The sequence below is a fragment of the Stegostoma tigrinum genome, chromosome 13 (assembly GCF_030684315.1).
Source record: "Stegostoma tigrinum isolate sSteTig4 chromosome 13, sSteTig4.hap1, whole genome shotgun sequence".
NCBI classification, from domain to species: Eukaryota; Metazoa; Chordata; class Chondrichthyes; order Orectolobiformes; family Stegostomatidae; genus Stegostoma; species Stegostoma tigrinum.
Genome location: NC_081366.1, coordinates 36,687,332 through 36,702,828, shown reverse-complemented (window position 1 = coordinate 36,702,828; position 15,497 = coordinate 36,687,332). Strand labels below are relative to the sequence as shown.

The 15,497-nt window shown below is 45.3% G+C and overlaps 1 protein-coding gene and 1 long non-coding RNA gene across 2 annotated transcripts in view; one reads left to right on the top strand and one right to left on the bottom strand.

The window, feature by feature from the left end:
• Nucleotides 1-15,497, top strand: part of LOC125458537 (collagen alpha-1(XXIII) chain-like) — a 188,884-nt gene that overhangs the window by 70,110 nt on the left and 103,277 nt on the right. The window lies entirely within an intron of this gene.
• Nucleotides 567-8,216, bottom strand: LOC132210471 (uncharacterized). The gene is made up of 2 exons (XR_009446613.1): nt 7,898-8,216; nt 567-1,481 (listed from the first exon to the last, which is right to left on the bottom strand). It is a non-coding gene; the product is annotated as an uncharacterized LOC132210471 (long non-coding RNA).

The following is a 15,497-nucleotide window of genomic DNA, read 5'->3' as shown; positions in this document are numbered from 1 at the left end:
TCTCTATTGAATCCCCTCTTAGCCTCCTTCTCTCCAATGAGAACAGACCCAAGTCCCTCAACCTTTCTTCATAGGGCCTGCGCTCCAAACCAGGCAACATCCTCGTAAATCTCCTCTGCACTTTTTCCAATGCATTCACATCCTTCCTGTAATGGGGTGACCAGAACTGCATGCAATTCATGTCATGTCAAGAGTATTTATGTTGTAAATAAAGTATAACAATGACGTGTATACCTTATGCATTACATTTCTAGTACTTTGTGTTTTTACATTGATTTTGGGAGGTTTGTTGATGTTTCTACATAGTTTTTTTTTAGGCATGTTGATGTCTGGAAACTTCACTTGGTCAGGATTTACTGCAGTTATGCATTCCTCTTGATTATCTGAAATATTTAATCAACTAGCACTCATTTTCCCATAGATGCTAGCTGATAAAATATTTGCTGTAATTATTTATGACGTTTGCCACAAGTGTCAGATTACTTACTCTTAAACTATTCAAAATGATTTTAAAATTGTTCTTTATAAAAAGACATGCTCATTATATGTATCTGAGGATAGTTGGGTCCAGGACACTAATTGATTTGATTTATTGTTGTCACAGGTACTTAGGTACAGTGAAAAGTTTTGTTTTGCATGCAGTACAGCCAGATAACACATAAGAACATACAGATCATGGGGTGTTTAGACAGAGCGAGGAATACAAAGTTATAGCTTCAGTGTACGTTCAAAGCAAGATCAACATCAGATTTGAAATTAGAGAGGTCCATTCAGCAATTTAATAACAGCAGGGAAGAAGCCGTTGGTACATGTGTTTAAGCTTCTGTATCTTCTGCCTGAGAACTTTTATTATTTCAGAAATAGACTTTATTCGTTTAAAAAAAAAACTGTGTATGTACATTGTCACAAAAAGCAGTATGGTTCTGTATGGTTGCATATCAAGTAAGTAAACAAAACATTGGACTTTCACTCAATTCAAAAACCATCAGAGACCTCTTTTACATATACAATACCAATATTTATGCTTTTTGAAGCACTAGGAGAATCTAATAACTGAGTAGGCCCCCATTTAAGCTTCAGCAGAAACACCTCAGACAGTGGTCTTTCCCCACGCCATGGTTTAGCGTATCCCACAGCATGTACACGCTTCAGGTTGTGAAGGCCTCGAGAGGCAGCTATTTGTCAGGCTGCTGTTTAACAGAGGAAGCAGTTCCATATTGTGCAAGTTGCTAATACCCACCAATTATGCACAATTGCCTGTAATTGATATCTTCAATTATAGAATACCTTTAATGTTGTAAGGTCAGGCATTCCTCAGGCTTCTTTGCTTCAAAAGAAAGTTGTGTATTTCATCTCATTGAAATGTCTCAAGCAGCTTCACAAACAATTAATTGCTTCAAAGCATGGGTACTGTTTTAAGACAGGAGATGCAACAAATGATTTGCTTGATCTGCATCAGAACCCCATGAGCAACTTGAAATCTGTGAATTCAGGAAATTCATTGAGTTAGTTATTTGTATGAGGCTTGAGATAGGGAAGGAGCATATGTGCTGCTTTCTTCGTGAGTGGCTGTAGCCTCCTGTGGCTCAAATGATCAAGGGAATTAGTGATGTTTCACCATAAAGCAAGCAACAATCAGCCCCACTCCTCGGGACTCTGCTGAAAAAGTTCCAGGAAATTCCTGGTTTAATTTCCACTTCCTTCTCTTTTGCCCCTTGCCCTTCTTTTTAGATAACTATCCTTTTATTTTCAGGTCCTTCATTGAATTTGCCTCTACAACACTATCACTTCCAGGTTCTGAAGACTTGCTGAACATGAATTTTTTCATCATGCCACTATTGCCTGTTTAATCACCTTAGATTGGTGACCCCTGGTTGAATTTTCTGCCAGTAAGAACAGTTTCACCTTTTGTTTTGTCCAGACCCCTGATTATTCTGAACATCTCTATCAAATCTGCTCTTATCTTCCTTCCTGCAAGGAGCCCAAGATCACATAACTGAAGTTCATCAACTGTGGAATCATTTCTTCTCTCTCTAATGCCTTCATATTCTTCCCAAAATGTGGCTCCCACAATTGGACTCAATATTCCATTTGAGATTAGATTAGATTCCCTACAGTGTGGAAACAGGCCCTTAAGCTCAACAAGTCCACATCGTCCCTTTGGAGCATCCCACCCAGACCCATCCGCCCACAACCCACACACCCCTGATCACTATGGGCAATTTAGCATGGCCGATCCACCTAGCCTGCAAATATTTGGACTGTGGGAGGAAACCAGAGCACCCGGAGGAAACCCACGCAGACACAGGGAGAATGTGCAAAACTCCGCACAGTTACCCGAGGCTGGAATTGAACCCGGGTCCCTGGCGCTGTGAGGCTGCAGTGCTAACCAGTGAGCCACCGTGCCGCCCATTGAGCCAGAGTTTCACGTTAGTGTAATATACAGAGCTGGAAGATCTCGGAATATCCCTTTCAAAGACAAGTCATGACAGACTGCAAAGATTCTGCCAGACCTGTTGAGTTTCTCCAACACTGTTTTTATTTTGTATTTCCAGCACCCCACAGCATTTTGCTTCACATTTTTATCCATAACATTATTTCTTTTAGTATGGTTGATAAAGGGAAACTAGTAGATGTTTTGTACTTTGCATTTCCAAAAGACATTTGTTAAGGTGCTATATGAAAGGTTATTTGAATAAATAAAGACTCAAATGAAAAATGAAGACAAAAAGGCCACTTTTGGAATATTGCATTCAGTTCTGGTCTCCCTGCTGTAGAAGGATGTTGTGAAACTTGAAAGGATTCAGTAAGGTTTGATAAGGATGTTGCCAGGATTGGAGGGTTTGAGCTATAAGAAGAGGCTGAACAGGCTGGGTTGTTTTTTTCTGCAACGTCAGGCTGAGGGGGTGACCTGATAGAAGTTTATAAAATCATGAGGTTCAATTCCAGCCTCAGATGACTTTCTGCATGGTGTTTGCACATTCTCTCTATCTGTGTGGGTTTCTTCCTGGTGTTTGGTTTACTCCCACAGTCCGAAGATGTGCAGGTCAGGTGGATTGGCCTTTCTAAATTTCCCATTGTGTCTAGGGTGGGAAATGCAGGGATGGGGTAGGGGGTAGGTCAGGGTGGGATGCTCTTCAAAGGGTCAGTGGGCCAAATGACTTGCTTCCACACTGTAGAAAGACACTCTCCCTAAAGACTATACACTGGTCACTCCTATCAATCCTGTCATGGATAGATGCATCCGTAACATGTAAATGGTTGAGGATGAGATCAGATAGGTTTTTCCCTTTCATTAGTTTACCCCACCATTTGCTGCAGACACGATCCAGCAACCTGAAATGTTGGGGTTGAGGGAGGAAATGTGCTAATTAGCAGAAGGTTTCCTTGCTGATGTTTGATCGGATGTCATGAGACATCCTAATGTCACCACAACTGGCAGGGCTGTTCAGCCAGTGGGAGGGGAAGGACCCAGTGACATCGATGGGGTGTCTGGGATGTAATCTATAAAGTATGACTTAGTGAGTACGACAATATCAGACTGTTGTCTCATCTTGACTTGTCTGTGGGGCAACTCTCCCAACTTTGGCACAAAGTTCCCCAGAAGTTGATATGGAAGGATTTTCAGAGTTGATAGGGCTATGTTTGCTGTCTGTTTATTTTTCTAATGTGTAGTTGGGTGCCGGCTGGTCCATCTCAATTTTTGATTTGTAAGTTTTGCACTGATTTGGGTGATTTTGAAAGAATTGTGTCGAAAATAAACTACCATAGTCTAGCAAAAGCTCAAGGTGGAGGTACCTAATGTGCATGAATTAGAGTTATAGAACATAGAACAGTACAGCACAGAACAGGCCCTTCAGCCCACAATGTTGTGCCGACCATTGATCCTCATGTATGCACCCTCAAATTTCTGTGACCATATACATGTCCAGCAGTCTCTTAAATGACCCCAATGACCTTGCTTCCACAACTGCTGCTGGCAACACATTCCATGCTCTCACAACTCTCTGCGTAAAGAACCTGCCTCTGACATCCCCTCTATACTTTCCACCAACCAGCTTAGAACTATGACCTCTCGTGCTAGCCATTTCTGCCCTGGGAAATAGTCTCTGGCTATCAACTCTATCTATGCCTCTCATTATCTTGTATACCTCAATTAGGTCCCCTCTCCTCCTCCTTTTCTCCAATGAAAAGAGACCGAGCTCAGTCAACCTCTCTTCATAAGATAAGCCCTCCAGTCCAGGCAGCATCCTGGTAAACCTCCTCTGAACCCTCTCCAAAGCATCCACATCTTTCCTATAATAGGGCGCCCAGAACTGGACGCAGTATTCCAAGTGCGGTCTAACCAAAGTTTTATAGAGCTGCAACAAGATCTCACGACTCAAACTCAATCCCCCTGTTAATGAAAGCCAAAACACCATATGCTTTCTTAACAACCCTGTCCACTTGGGTGGCCATTTTAAGGGATCTATGTATCTGCACACCAAGATCCCTCTGTTCCTCCACGCTGCCAAGAATCCTATCCTTAATCCTGTACTCAGCTTTCAAATTCGACCTTCCAAAATGCATCACCTCGCATTTATCCAGGTTGAACTCCATCTGCCACCTCTCAGCCCATCTCTGCATCCTGTCAATGTCCCGCTGCAGCCTACAACAGCCCTCTACACTGTCAACGACACCTCCGACCTTTGTGTCGTCTGCAAACTTGCTGACCCATCCTTCAATTCCCTCGTCCAAGTCATTAATAAAAATTACAAACAGTAGAGGCCCAAGGACAGAGCCCTGTGGAACTCCACTCACCACTGACTTCCAGGCAGAATATTTTCCTTCTACTACCACTCGCTGTCTTCTGTTGGCCAGCCAATTCTGTATCCAAGCAGCTAAGTTCCCCTGTATCCCATTCCTCCTGACCTTCTGAATGAGCCTACCATGGGGAACCTTATCAAATGCCTTACTGAAGTCCATATACACCACATCCACAGCTCGACCCTCATCAACTTTTCTAGTCACATCCTCAAAAAACTCTAAGGTTTGTAAGGCATGACCTACCCCTCACAAAGCCGTGTTGACTGTATTTGATCAAGCCATGCTCTTCCAGATGGTCATAAATCTTATCCCTCAGAATCCTTTCTAACACCTTGCAGACGACAGACGTGAGACTTACCGGTCTATAATTGCCAGGGATTTCCCTATTTCCTTTCTTGAAGAGAGGAATTACATTTGCCTCTCTCCAGTCCTCAGGTACGACTCCAGTGGAGAGCGAGGATGCAAAGATCTTCGCAAGTGGCGAAGCAATTGCATTTCTCGCTTCCCAAAGCAGCCGAGGACAAATCTGATCCGGGCCTGGCGACTTGTCAATCTTAATGTTTGACAAAATTTTCAGCACATCAGCTTCGTCTATCTCTATCCATTCCAGCATGCACACCTGCTCTTCAAAGGTTTCATTCACTACAAAGTTGGTTTCTTTCGTAAACTCATTTAGGGCTTCCCCTACCTCCTCAGGCTCCACACACAAGTTCCCTATGCTATCCCTGATCGGCCCTACTCTTTCTTTGACCATTCTCTTATTCCTCACGTAAGTGTAAAATGCCTTTGTGTTTTCCCGGATTCCTTCTGCCAAGCCTTTCTCGTGCCCCCTCCTGGCTCTCCTCAGACCATTTTTGAGCTCCTTCCTTGCCTGCATGTAATCCTCTCTAGCTGAACGTGACCCTAGCTTCCTCCACCTTATGTAAGCTACCTTCTTCCTTTTCACTAGAAGCTCCACCGCTCTTGTCATCCAAGGTTCCTTAATCTTACCCCTTCTTGCCTGTCTCAGAGGGACATATTTACTCATCACTCGCAACAACTGTTCCTTAAACCGTCTCCACATGTCTATAGTTCCCTTACCATGGAACAACTGCTCCCAGTCCATGCTTCCTAACTCATGTCTAAATCGCATCATAGTTTCCTCTTCCCCAATTAAATATCCTCCCATTCTGCCTAATCCTCTCCTTCTCAATAGCTATGTAGAATGTGAGGCAGTTATGGTCACTATCACCAAAATGCTCTCCCACCACAAGATCTGATACCTGCCCCGGCTCGTTTCCGAGCACCAAGTCTAGAATGGCCTCTCCCCTCGTCGGCCTGTCAACGTACTGCGTTAGGAAACCCTCCTGAACACACCTTACAAAAACAGCTCCATTCAAATCTTCTGCTCGAAGGAGGTTCCAATCAATATTAGGAAAGTTAAAGTCACCCATTACAACAACCCTACTGCGTCCACACTTTTCCAAAATCTGTCGACCTATGCTTTCTTCAATCTCCCTGCTGCTATTGGGGGGCCTGTAGTAAACCCCTAACGAGGTGACTACTCCCTTGCTGTTCCTAATTCCCACCTATACTGACTCAGTAGGCAGATCTTCCTCGACAAAGGAAGCTTCTGTAGCTGTGATACCCTCTCTGATTAGTAGTGCTACACCCCCTCTTTTTCCCCCCTCCCTATTCTTTTTAAATGTTCTAAACCCTGGAACATCCAGCAACCATTCCTGCCCATGAGAAACCCATGTCTCTGTTATGGCCACAACATCATAGCACCAGGTACTGATCCATGCTCTAAGTTCATCACTTTTATTCCAGATACTCCTTGCATTAAAGCAAACACACTTTAACCGATCCCTTGGTTCCTTCCCACTAGCTGGTCTACCTCTTGCTACTGCCTCACCTGCATCAACGCTCACCTCTGGTATACAGCTCAGGTTCCCACCCCCCTGCCATACTAGTTTAAACCCTCTCGAACTACTTGAGCAAACCTTCCACCCAGGACATTGGTCCCCTTCCAGTTCAGATGCAACCCGTCCTTCTTGTACAGGTCCCACCTTCCCCAGAAGGCATCCCAATTATCAACATATCTGAAGCCCTCCCTCCTACACCAGCTGCGTAGCCACGTGTTCAGTTGCGCCCGCTCCCTGTTCCTCACCTCGCTATCTCGTGGCACCGGTATTAAACCGGAGAACACTACTCTGTTCGTCCTGCTCTGCAGCTTCCATCCTAACTCCCTGAAATCACTTGTTATATTCTCAAACCTATTTCTGGCTATATCGTTTGTGCCAATATGTAACACGATTTCTGGCTGTTCACCCTCCCCTTTTAGAACGTTATACACCCGATCGGAGACGTCCCGGACCCTGGCACCAGGGAGGCAACATACCTTCCGGGAATCCCGATCTTGCCCACAAAATCTCCTGTCGATTCCCCTAACTATCGAGTCCCCTACCACGAGTACTTTTCTATTCTGCCCCCTTCCCTTCTTTGCCACAGTGTCAGGCTCAGTGCCAGAGAACTGACTACTATGGCTTTCCTCTGGTAGGTCAACCCCCCCAGCAGTATCCAAAACGGTATACTTATTGCTGAAGGGAATGCCCACAGGGGATCTCTGCACTGTCTGTCTGTTCCCTTTCCTCCCCCTAACTGTAACCCATCTATCCTCGTCCTGAGCCTTAGGAGCGACCAACTCCCGATAACTCCTCTCAATTACCCCCTCTGCCTCCCGAATGATCCGTAGTTCATCCAGCTCCAGCTCCATTTCCCTAACACGGTTTTCAAGGAGCTGTAGCTGGGTGCACTTCCCGCAGATGTAGCCAGCGGAGACGTGTGCCACATCTCCCAACTGCCACATTCTGCAGGAGGAGCAAGCAACTGCCCTAGCATCCATACCCCACTTATCTGAACACCCACTCAATACAAAACCAGAAAGCTTACTTCAAGCCGCCTTGCTGATATATATGGTCACTGCTTTCCTTCCCGGCTGCCCCTCTGGTCCTCGTCACTTCCTCTGGTGCTCCCGCTCCTTCTCTGAAAGAGGAAAAAAAAACACCGCTGCCCGCTATCGGTAAGTAATTTTAAAAATAAACTGCTTTACCTTAGCTGCAGTCTTCCGGGTCCATCTTGCCTCCGCTGCTGCTCGCACTCAAAATGGCCGTTGGCGTCGAAGGGTGAGTATTTATACTCACTGCTTTCCTTCCCGGCTGCCCCTCTGGTCCTCGTCACTTCCTCTGGTGCTCCCGCTCCTTCTCTGAAAGAGGAAAAAAAAACACCGCTGCCCGCTATCGGTAAGTAATTTTAAAAATAAACTGCTTTACCTTAGCTGCAGTCTTCCGGGTCCGTCTTGCCTCCGCTGCTGCTCGCACTCAAAATGGCCGTTGGCGTCGAAGGGTGAGTATTTATACTCACTGCTTTCCTTCCCGGCTGCCCCTCTGGTCCTCGTCACTTCCTCTAGTGCTCCCGCTCCTTCTCTGAAAGAGGGAAAAAAAACACCGCTGCCCGCTATCGGTAAGTAATTTTAAAAATAAACTGCTTTACCTTAGCTGCAGTCTTCCGGGTCCGTCTTGCCTCCGCTGCTGCTCGCACAGTTATGAGTTGAAACTTGTAGTTTAAGATTCAATAAGAAATATTTTCTTGCAAGTATAGTGTTACAAGTCTTGTTTGCTTATGCTGATTTTTGGCCCATTTTCATCAATTTTATGCTAAGGGACTTGCCAGTGAATTAGGGTGTAACTTGGCATTAACAATATGAAAGCAACATTGCACACATTTGTAAATGTAATTTCCTGGTTGATTGCAAGGAAATAAACACAAAGGGACAGAATGTTGTAGGTGTTTGAACCGTATACGTTCTGATAAGATGAATGATAGAATTGTCTGAGAATGTGACAAGACCCATCTTGGTGTTGAGAACACCACTCTATCTTTTATGCTTTTCACAAGCGGTATGATGAGATTCTCACTAGGCAGCTGTGAGATGCCACTTGATGGTTGTTTTCGCTTTGTAATCATTTTGTTAACACCGCAACTTAGCTCACTTAATATTCGTACACTCTCATACTAAACAAGCTCGATGTTGGGAAATACACGACAGAGAAACCAAAGTGAGCACCTGGCGAATTCTGCTCATTGTTCACTTCACTTCAAACCAACTGCATACTGCCTGCAACTGCAGCTTCAAACAAGAATAATGGGCACCAGTTACCTTCACTTCTCCTCAATGAACATTGGTATCTGATGCCTGTCTGCTCACCTTGACCATCTTGGCATTTCTACTGTATACTGGTATACTAGAAGCATAGACTTGCTGTGCAAAGTGCAGTAACAAATTACTATGAGGGGCTGCAGTGGGGGCACTTTACAAACAGGAACAGGCCCCCAGCTCACAGAGCAGACAAGGCTGTAGCTCAGTGATGCTTGCGCTATTAGCACCTATCTGCATGAGCATATCCCTGTTTTGCCTTGTATTGCTGTGCCATTGCCAAGCTTTTGCGTGCACCCACACGAACAGGTAGCTTGTCTTCAGTTAAGGGGGCAGACATGTTTCTATACAGCAGGTGTACTATGTCAGTATCGCACCTTCACATGCCAGCAGCTTATTTGGCAAACGCCTCATGTTTGATTTGATTTATTATTGGCACGTGTGCTATGATACAATGAAAAGTGTTGTTTTGAAACTCAGCCAGATAAATCATACTTTACATATGTACGTCAGGGTAATAGGACAGAATGTAGAATATAGTGTTACAGCTACAGAGAAGGTGCAGAGAAAGATCAACTCTAATATATGAAAGGTTCATCCGTAACAGTGGGGAAGAAGCTACTAAATCTGTTGAAATGTGTTTTCAAACTTTTCTATTTTCTGTTTGATGAGTATAAATGGGGTGGGAGGAATCTCTAATTATGTTGGCTACTTTCCCAAGACAGTGGGAAGTGTGGATGGAGTCCGTGGAAGGAAGGCTGGTGTTTGTGATGGACTGGGCTGTGTTAACAATTCTCTATAGTTTATTGCAGCCCTGGCAGAGAAGTTGCCAAATAAAGCCGCAATGCATCTGGATAGGATGCTTTCTATGGTGCATCTATAAAAATTGGTAAGAGTCGTTCTCCATCTCAGCACCATTGATACAGACAAGCAGGTTAGTCGAGTGTTTGGTGAGATGATTGTGTGATTATTAAAAGAGGCAATTGAGGTGTTAACAAAGTGTTTAAAAAGCAATAATGACTATCATTTGGTATTTACCTGCTGCCCAGTGAGAATTGTGTCACTCTGCTTCCAGAAGTTGATGACCATTTCCTTTGTTTTGCTTACATTGTGGAAGAGATTGTTGTGCAACAAGTAAGCAGCCATATATCCATCTCTGAGCAAATTAATCCTCGATGAAGAGATAGGAGACAACTGACAGTCAGGGTTCCTGCCACCGTATATTATGGGCAGCTTCCCAAAATAGTCCATTGGATTGGTTACAGTTAGGTATCAGGTTGAAGGGGTCTCAGTCAGAAGGTCCATGCCTCTGAAGTCTAAGGAGTGAGCCACAATCAGCCCATTGCTGTAGAGACCAGGCTGACAAGTCGTTGGGGTGATGAGCAGTCAGGGCTCTTGGCAAGCTTTACTCAGGGCTGCCCCATTACTTTGATCGAGAGGGTGGGCCACAGTCGGGCTATTAGGGGTCTGTCCTCAGAAACCAAGGGCAAAAGGGAAAGGGGATCAGGTAAAAGGGAGTGAAATAGTAGCTACAGCTGCAGCAGTGAGCCCAGCATTTTAGCCTTCGGGATTGGGACAGCTGCCCTTCCACAAGGGGCAGTGCACTCAGGAAGGAGGGCAGCAGGATTTTGAAGGGTGACAAACTGTAAGGAGTGGCTGGCAAGGGTGTAATGGAGGGGGTTGGAGGGGTATTGTTCATCCACTGTTGGAGGAAGTATCCTGGCTTCAAGGGTTGGTGAGTGGACGTGTGAGGACGGAGGGAGGGCTGTGAATGATAACAACGCTTGGCATGTCCATTTCTCATGCCAGTATAGGAAGGCCAAGTTGATATAAACGGTGGGGTTATAGGATGGGCTTCCAGGAAGGGGATGTAAAAACTGAGGCACACTGACATGGTCAGGCTGAGGCTGGAAGTTGCTGTAGGAGGAGACATGCTATCCATCATCTTTTTGAATGAATTGCAAGTCAAAAGTGACACATTGGAGCGCAAAAGACAGTGAGCACACTAAGTGTGCAGGGTAAGTCACATGATACATGAGGGAGGGTATGTAGCAAACCCCATTCAGAGGGCTTCTAAAGGGGAACAAAAATGTCATATGTCCCGAAAACATCAGGCATTAGGGCCCAAAAGATGTGCGCTCCCTGGACACTGCACCATTGACCTTCTCAGAAGGTGACACCTCCCTGACACAGCCACCGCTGGACAGTTCTTTGGCAGTTACAGTTGCCTACAGAGGGAGCCAAGCCTTAGGGATCATCATCCAAAAGCGCCAACGATACCAACGGTACAGAAAACAATCAGTTGGGTGTTAATATTTGTTATTGTTCTAGTTGGCACTCACTAGCTTTGACTGAAGATTTTGAAACTAGCTGGGTTTGCTGGCTTGTGGTATGAAGAGTGAAACTTGCCAAGAGCCTTAACTGCTCACCCCAACTACTTGTCAGCCTGGTCTCTATAGCAATGGGCTGATTGTGACTCACTCCTTAGACTGCAGAGGCATGGACCTTCTGACTGAGACCCCATCGACCTGATGCCTGGTAGAATAAGAGCTAAAACCTGCAGTATTATGATTAGTAAGTTTATATAAGCAGTGGTATTTTTTGAAAATTAAACTGATATGAGGAGCCCTGTGAACATAAGCAGAGTTATTAGCCTTTATGATAGTAGGAACTGCAGATGCTAGAGAATCTGAGATAACATGGTGCGGAGCTGGGTGAACACAGCAAGCCAAGCAGCATCAGAGGATCAGGGAAGCTGACGTTTCAGGTCTGGACTCTTTTTTTCAGAAATAGGGAAGGGGAAGGGGGCTCTGAAATAAATAGAAAGATGGGTGGAGGCGGATGGAAGGTGGATAAAGGAACAGATAGGTGGAGAAAAGACAGACAGGTCAAGAAGGCACGGATGGAGCCAGTAAAGGTGAGTGTAAGTGGGGAGTTAAGATGGGGCTTGGTCAGTCAAGGGAAGATGGACAGGTCAAGGAGGCGGGGATGAGGCTGGTAGGTAGGAGGTGGGGGTGGGGGTTGGTCAGTGAGGTGGGAAGAGCGGATGGGTGGGAGAAAAGACAGACAGGTCAAGGAGGCGGGGACAAGCTGGGCTGGTTTTGGGATGAGGTTGGGGATGGGGAATTTTGAAGCTTGTGAAATCCACATTGAGACCATTGGGCTGCAGGGTTCCCAAGCGAAATATGAGTTGCTGTTTGTGCAACTTTCAGATGACATCGTTGTGGCACTAGAGGAGGCCCAGGATGGACATATCGTCCTAGGAGTGGGAGGGGGAGTTGAAGTGGTTCGCGACTGGGGGTGTTGTCATTTATCACGAACCGAGCGCAGGTGCTCCACAAAGTGGTCCCCAAGCCTCCGCTTGATTTCCCCGATGTAGAGGAGGCCACGCTGGGAACAGCAAATACAATAGACCACATTAGCAGATGTGCAGGTGAACACCTGTTTAATGTGGAACGTTTTCTTGGGGCCTGGGATGGGGCTGAGGGGGCAGGTGTAGCACTTCCTGTGGTTGCAGGGAAAAGTGTCAGGGTGGATGGGGAAAGTGGGAAGTATGGAATGGACAAGGTGTCATGGAGAGAGCGGTCCCTCCAGAAGGCAGATAAGGGTGGGGAGGGAAAAATGCCTTTGGTAGTGGGGTCAGATTGCAGGTGGCAGAAGTGCCAGAGGATGATGTGTTGGATCCGGAGGTTGGTGGAGTGGTACGTGAGGATGAGGGGCATTCTGTTTTGGTTGTTATTGCGGGGAGGGGGTGTGAGGGATGAGTTGCGAGAAATGCGAGAGATGAGTTTGAGGGTGTTTTCAACCACTGTGGAGGGGAGTTGCGGTCCTTGAAAAACAAGGACATCTAGGATGTCCGGGAGTGGAATGCCTCTTCTTGGGAGCAGATGCAGCAGAGGTAAAGGAATTGGAAACAGGGGATGGCATTCTTGCAGGAAGTTGGGTGAACAGAGATATATTCTAGGTAGCTGTGGGAGTCAGTGGGCTTGAAATGGATATTGGTTTGTAGATGTTTGCCAGAGATGGAAACGGAGAGGTCCAGGAAGGAGAGAGAGGTATCAGAGATGGTCCAGGTGAACTTAAGGTTGGATGTTACCTCAACTGCAGTCACAGTTTATTTCTGCATATGTCTTACTGAACAAAAATCTGTCAATCTCCAGCTTGAAAATTTAAATTAACTCAGCATCTACTCTTTTGGGGAATGCAGTTCCAGATGGCTCATATTCTTTCCTGATTTCCCCCTCTACTGTCTTTGGTCTCCCACCAGAGAAAGTTGTTTCATTGTACCTACTGTATCAAATGCATCATTCTAAACCTTAGCTTTAGATCATCACATGATCTTTTGAACCCAGGGGAATACAAATCAAGTTTATACAATCTCTCTTTATAATTTAACTCTTTAATCCTGCTATCTCTCTGGTGAATCTGCAATATGCCCATCCAAGGCCAATATATTTGGCAGTTTGAGACACAAACTTGAGCAGAGATGGGATTTGACCATGGTTGTAGATAACTGAGACATTTTAACACCCTTAAGGTAGAGGATAATATTTTGGTTACTTATACAGTTACGGCTTTTACAGTAACATGCCACAATGTCCTAACTGAGTGGCACAGTGGCTCGGTGGTTAGCACTGCTGCCTCACGGCACCAGAGACCCAGGTTTGATTCCAGCCTCAGGCGACTGTGTGGAATTTGCACATTCTCCCCACGTCTGTGTGGGTTGCCTCCGAGTGCTCTGGTTTCCTCCCACAGTCCAAAAATATTCAGGTTAGGTGGATTGGCCATGGGATATGCAGGGTTACAGGGATAGGGTAGAGGGCATTGGTCAGGTGTGATGCTCTTTGGAGGATATGTGGATTTGATGGGCCAAAGGGGCTGCTTCCACACAGTAGGGATACTAATTGTGATCAGAGATAATGGGAACTGCAGATGCTGGAGAATCCCTGATAACAAAGTGTGGAGCTGGATGAACACAGCAGGCCAAGCAGCATCTTAGGAGCACAAAAGCTGATGGCCCAAAACGTCAGCTTTTGTGCTCCTAAGATGCTGCTTGGCCTGCTGTGTTCATCCAGCTCCACACTTTGTTATCAGGGATTCTAATTGTGTTCTTTCCTCATTCAACTCTTAAGAAAAACAATGGTTAAGTGTACTTCAAAATTGAAGTAATGCTTTCCAGGGAGCCCTTATCCTGAGGCACTGCTGCCCAATTTCCCCAGTAAACTTCCTCCCACCCCAAGCTCCCAATTCTCTCCGCTGATTCCCCAGTGAGACCCCCCTCCTGATTCCCAGTGATCCTCACGTCAGTCTCTGTTATCTGGGTGTGAGAAAGGTGAATCAGAAATTTAGAACAAGGCTGCAAGTGAGGGGTAAATGGGGTGGAAGCAATGTGTGAGTGAGACAATGAGCCAATTAGGAGCAGGACAGAGTAAGAGAGGAGGTAGGGGAGAGAAGTTGGGGCATTGAGTATAAAAGTTGGTAAAACATGTTGTAGCCATGTTTAGATTGTTGTGTGCAGTTCTGGTTGCCACACTGTCGGAAGCATGTGGAGGCTTTGGAGAGGGTGCAAAAGAGGTTTAACAGGATATTGCCTGGATTGGAGTGTATTAGCTACAAAGAAAGTTTGGGAAAACTTGGATTGTTTTTGCTGGACCATCTGACATTGACAGGCAACCTGATTTGAAGTATATAAAATTGTGAGGCGTGGATACGGTGAATAGAGTCTTTTTCCCAAGCTGGAAATGTCAAAACTAGGGACACAAGTTTAAGGTGAGAGGGGAAAATTTTTAAGGGGATGTGTAACACAAGCTTTTTACAGAGAGGGTGGTAGGTGATTGAAATGCACTGCCAGGGAATGTGGTTGAAGGAAGTACGATGAGAGGCTCTTAGACAAACACATGAACAGACAGGGAATAGAGAGATACGGACAATGCACAGGCAGATGTGATTAGTTTAGAACAGCATCATGGTCAGCACAGACATGGTGGACCAAACGGCCGGTTCCTGTGCTGTAGTCTTCTGTGTTCTTTGGTGATCTGGTCGTGGAGAAAGTCAGGAGCAACATAATAACAAACATTGCACCTTTAAAGGGATACATCTTTCCTATTGCACTGGCAATAATAAAAAAGGCTGAATGGATCAATATTGAGCCAGGCAGAAGTGAATCTGTGCTCTAGTTTTAGTGATTTGTTTAAGTCGCCTAACTCCTGTACATTTCCATAGCTATCCATTTTCTATTTTAAAGAAAATATTCCAGTTTGTCTTTCTGGAATCTAAAATGAGTAGCCTCACATTTGCACACATCAAATTCACTTTGGCGGCTCAGAAATGAGAGAATAAGTCGGAGTACTATTGGATGAAATTTAATGCTGACAAGGGTGAAATGGTGAAATAAATAGGAAGAAAAAATAGACGACACAAACACTGCATGAACGTACTGTAAAACTTGAAACTAAAGGGACCTAGAGGCAGCAAGACAGAACAATAATCAGCCTGG